We start from the raw sequence: 6,115 nt of genomic DNA on the forward strand, positions 1-6,115 counted from the left end.
CAGAGAGTTCGGACTCAGTGTCAACTATATTAGAACAGAGGAAACTAATATTATATTTCCAGATTCGACAATTGTGAATTGAGATTTTACTAGTTTATTTTTTTTTTTTTTTAATTTGTCAGTCAAAGAAAACTATTGAGATGGCTTCGTCTGTCCGTCAATAAAAATAATAAAATGAAAAATAACAATATTAAATTAAAAAATAATAAAATATAAATAAGAATAAAAATAAAAATAATAACAAAAATACTAATCATAATCAAAATAATCAAATATAAATGATAAAAATAAACATAAAAATAATAAAAGTAAGATATAATAAAATAAAAATAATCATAAAAATAAAAATAACATAATACTATAAAAATAAAATAATCATAAAAATAAAAATAATAATAATTCTGTCAGCCCTCAGAATCTTAAAACTACTGAGACTAGAGGGCTGCCAGATTGGGTATGTTGATACATTCACCTTCCAATCATCAAACGTACCAAACTGCAGCTCTCTAGCCTCAGCAGTTTCTATTTTATTTAAGGTTAAAGTTATCCATGGCCGTGCGTCTGGCACCGCTACAGGTGCCAACAACACAGGGCACCACCGGGTCGTGGCTGAAAGTTTCATACAGCATTATACGCTTGTTTTATTCCATAATTGTATCAGGGTCGAAGGTAAAAAATTCTGCATTTCTTTTTCAGCTCTACAAAAGTAGGATAAATTCTATGATTCTTTTTTCTGGTCATCTTTCTTAGGATTCAGGTACATAATTTCTACATTTTCTCATATTTCTCTATCTGTGTTTAAACATCAGAAACAGAGGCGATTTATATAAATAAAATATACCCTATCTAGTGTTACCTACACTTTGCAACATACCCTATGTAGTGTTACCTACACTTGCAATATACCCTATCTAATATTACCTACACTTTGCTATATACCCTATCTAGTGGTACCTACACTTGCAATACACCATATCTAGTGTTACCTACACTTTGTAATATACCCTATCTAGTGTTACCTCCTCGCAATATCTTGATACAATGACTGCATTAATTAACAAATCCTCATAGTAGAACGAATCTTCAAATGGAGGAACAAATCCACAGTTATGTAAATGTACGTATATATAAATTTAAAACTGCAAGGTTATCTTATCAGATTGATAAGGGGAACCGAACAGATTCACGAAGGCTATCCTTGCAGTTTTAAATTTATATATATGTACATTTACATAAATGTGGATTTGTTTCTCCAATGACTGCAGTATGTTTACAACGCAATGCACGAAATGACTGCAGATTAATTCAATATTCGGGATAAACATTGTTGTATAAGGATTCGTTTCATTTCCTTATATAGAATATTTTACTTATTTATGTAAGCAGAGCCAGAAATACTATTTAGCAGCTCCGGTTACCACTACTAATATAAAATTTTAATGACTATTGATAAATTCGTACACGGCAATGAATGAAAGAATAAAAAGAAAAATATACCTGCTTGAGTTCGGAATAAATTAAATCTATCAGTTTTACATTTTTGGATGAAAGCTGGCAGAATTTCTAATGCTTTTGTGGCTATTATTACAACTTCTTTAAGTATGATTACTGTACCAAATACAATATTAATCTATCATTCCCACATTTAAAAACAATAAACAATAGGCTCGTATTCACAAATTAGCTCTCCTTAATGGTACGATGTTTGACCTTACCGTTTGTCTGGCAAAATAATGAATTTGAAAAAAAGGGGAAAAAATTAAATGAATAGTATTTTAAATCATATTTCATTAAACTCCAATCCATGCATGGGAACCTGCAATAAATTGCTCAGGAGCAGAGATATGTTGAATCCTTGTTGCAGAGTGCAGATATGCACTGGTCTGGTCTAAAAGTATGCTGTCAAATGACCTTTGATATCATAATTTTTCCAAGAGCAATAATGATATTTTGAATAGCGATTGATAATCGCAATTATAATGTATGAATAAATGCTAACATTTTAATATAAAAACCTACAATGCTAAATGATTAAAAATGAATCACTTTTGTTGTTAGGATTGAAGTTACGTGTTGCATATCTGAATAATGGTCACGGTTCCAATACGATGGCCCTAATGTCCACGCGAGAGGACAACTGAAGGCACGCTGTCATTACCTGAAAAAACACCTCTGAATATATCACTCTGGTCCTCCTCTTACCCAAAGGCCGACTCGTCCCCTAAAATCAGGCAGCGCGGAAACTCGTGGAAATCTGGGAGCGTGAAATTCACTCGGCATTCGTGCCCGTCTGTAATAAACATGGAATATGGCAAGCAACACCTCGCGCATTTCAACAGCTACTCAAAGCGGCCGACTTATAAACCCGCTTTATACCTTGACGGAATGTTTTTCGTGGGAACGAGATGAAGGGAGATATGCGTGTGAACAATCTGGTGCTAGCGCTGCCCCACAATTGCGGATAAAAAGGATACATAACTGGTGTCCTGCTGCTGCTGACATCATTGACTGGCGAAACTTATTTGTTGGGCACAGTTCGTCCCCTGTTTTGACGAACTGGAGTAACCCATTTTTCCCATCCTGCTTTGACGAACTGGAGTAACCCATTTTTTCATTCTGTTTTGACGAACTGGCGTGACCCATTTTCCCCAGTCTGTTTTTTGATGAACTGGCGTAACCCATCCCACCGGCCTGTGTTCGGCGAACCGGCGTAACCCATTTTTTCACTCTGTTTTGATGAACTGACGTAACCCATTTTGTCCATCCTGCGTTTGACGAACTGGAGTAACCCATTTTTCCCATCCTGTTTTGACGATCTGGCATAACCCATTTTTCCATTCTTTTTTGACGAACTGGCGTTACCCATTTTTTCAATCCTGTTTTTAGCATCTGGCGTAACCCATTTTTCCCATCCTATTTTGACGATCTGGTGTGACCCATTTTTTTAAGCTTTTGAATTTTCCAGCCAAAGTGCTTTAGTTTTTGTTTGTTTGTTTGTATGGTGTTTTTACGTTGCATGAGAGCGAGTGGTTATTCAGCAACGGGACCAGCGGCTTTATACGTGGCTTCCGAACCACGTCACGAGTGAACTTCTGTCACCAGAAATACACATCTTTGACCCCTCCATGGAATGCCCGAGAATTGAACTCGTGGCCACCGAGGTGGCATGCCAAGACCAAACCGACCACGCTACCGAAGCGCTATCTCAGTTTTTGATACCCTGTACCATATCAAAATGTCGGGCGTGTCGCTGTCCAATTTTCCAACCAAATGTCCTCAAAAGATGAGCTAATTTGAAGCTCTGAATAATATCAGAATCTCTGAAGCCTATTTCCTCAAAATGGGGAATAAAATGGCTTACGCCAATTCTTCAAAATAGGGACGAATTCTACCACATATTAAAAGGTTTACTGTAACGCTGAATACTCTATTTGTCGCGCGATACGTCACTCGAGTATGGATTATGTACGGGTGAGTTATATATGTAATAATTACATTCAGCATCACATATTTTCCATATATGTAAATAAGCCCATGACCCAAAGGGTCACTGGCGAGACAGGAGTGTGATATGACCTCAATAACAGGACGCAAGCTAGACGCTGCCGTGTTGTGTTTGCGACGCCCTGGTTTGCATTTGCCTGTGTAATCAAAATGCATTGTCTTGTAAAACTGTCACAGTGCCTTCCTATGAGAAGCTGGTGACCTATCACCCACAGAGACAACACGTGACTTCCTAGTCACATGTTCGACTGTCTGTATGTTATGTATGCTGAGATAAGCTTTGTTCTTCTATCTTTGTACAAGACTTTGTAACTTAGATCTCTACTTCTCTTCATCGAGACCAGTTCTCTAAAACCACTTCTTCCTCTAATCCAGAGATGTAGTTTCCAAATAAATGTTAGTTTGACAACTCCGAGTTTGAGTCTTCGCCTCTATACTCAAGGAAGATACTAATGGGAACTTAGAAAATCTCTCTGCATCGATGTCACTCCGACGAGGATGGGAAGTAGACAACAGATACTTGCGCATGACAGTCGCAGGGTATAACATCCAACGGGACACCTTCCTATACATAGGCGAAACTCGTACATATATATAGTAATATTGACATTCTTATACAAATATTTCTATATTAAGTATGTATTTAAAGAACAAGAGTACATAAATAATTGCTATTTATGAAAGCAAGGATTAACTTTCAGGAAAAATTGATTCAAGTATACTCGCACCACATAGGCACATGGAGACACAAATATAATACACACACACCACACACATAACACATACACACACATATATATAATATATATATATATATATATATATATATATATATATATATATATATATATAAAGGAAATCCCACAAAAGGCAGGTTACATATCCAAACTCAATTAACAAATCTGGTAGCCTGACGTGTATCCATTTACACATTTATGGTAGATTAAATCAAGAAATCTTAGCAACAGAGAAACCGTATATAGTATATGCTGCAGTCGAACGTATGTTTTATATGAGCAAGATATACTGAGGAAATGAAATAAAAAAATACGGAGTACCACAGTGGCGTGATCGGTATGGTATTGGCCTGCCACCTCGGTGGTCGCGAGTTCGATTCTCGGGCATTCCATAGAGGTGTGAGAGATGTGTATTTCTGGTGATGGAAGTTCACTCTCGACGTGGTTCGGAAGTCACGTAAAGCCTTTGGTCCCGTTGCTGAATAAACCACTGGTTTTCATGCAAAACGCAAAAACACCATACAAAGAAAACAAAAATACGGTTCAAAATGGCCTCAGTCAAGGTAAAAGAGAGACGTGTTTGCTGTGTCTTTTAAAATCTCAGAAAGCAAAGCATTAATTTCATAACACATCACAAAAGTAAGGATTCGATTCAATACGAGAGAGAAAAGCTCCAATAAAAGTTGCCTCAACAAATTCGAGTGATCTAGCCAGTATCTGATATGATTCTCTCTCTCTCTCTCTCTCTCTCTCTCTCTCTCTCTCTCTCTCTCTCTCTCGTATGACTCTAAAAGGATTTCTTTCCGAGCTATTTTGAGGTTGGTAAACATGGACCTACCATTACGCTGGTTTGGTATAGCCTCAAGTTTGCTGGTTTTGTGTGTGTGTGTGTGTGTGCGTGTGTGCGTGCGCGTGTGTAGGAGTATTTTGAGCTTTTGTTGGCTCTTATACGGTTGGAGAAGTAGTATTTCTCTCTCATCTCTCTCTCTCTCTCTCTCTCTCTCTCTCTCTCTCTCTCTCTCTCTCTAAATTGCATAAAAAATATTGGTAATATACTAATAAAAAATATTAATAACAATAATAGTGGTAATTTAAATTAAAAAAATTAATTTAAAAAAAAAATAATTATATATAGTATAAAAATAATAAATAATAATAATATAAAAATAAAAATAAATATAATGCACATAAAAAACCATAAAAATAATGAAAATAATATAATAATATTCAAAATAATAATAAAAAATAATTAAAAGTAATAAAGCAAAAATAAAAATAAAATAATGAATAAATAAATTAATATTAAAAATAAAAATAACTAAAAAATATAAAATTATGCTTTTTTTTCCGTTTTTCTACGACGATAAATTTTTCGATTTCCTTACTGGCCATCTCTACTAATGGGTACTCTAGGGTTTAAAGGGGTTTGTAACCTCGCCTGTTCACCTTTCCTTTCACTTTTTGAATTCATACCATTCCACCTTATATCCCATGGAGATCACAAATAAAAAGCTCACCTCATATCCTTTAAATCACCATTTCACCTAAAAAATATTTCAAATGACCTACGGGCTGCTTATAGCTAAAGCCCGTGCTGGCATAAAGCCAGCCTAATACTCAAACAACAACAACAACCATCTCTTCACTTCTACTGCTAACCAGTCAAGAAGATGACCTACGAGAAGGTTGAAACGTCGCGATAAGCCAGAGCTATACCAGCAGTAATACCAGCTGAATACCAGAGACGACTCCGTCCTGACACTGACCTCTCTTACGGAATGATACCAACACCGACGACGACCCCTGCTTGATCTGATCCAGAGGAACGCCTTCCCATATACCAGTATTCTGATAATACCAGTATACTGATAATA

The sequence above is a fragment of the Macrobrachium nipponense genome, chromosome 3, assembly GCF_015104395.2.
Source record: "Macrobrachium nipponense isolate FS-2020 chromosome 3, ASM1510439v2, whole genome shotgun sequence".
NCBI lineage: Eukaryota > Metazoa > Arthropoda > Malacostraca > Decapoda > Palaemonidae > Macrobrachium > Macrobrachium nipponense.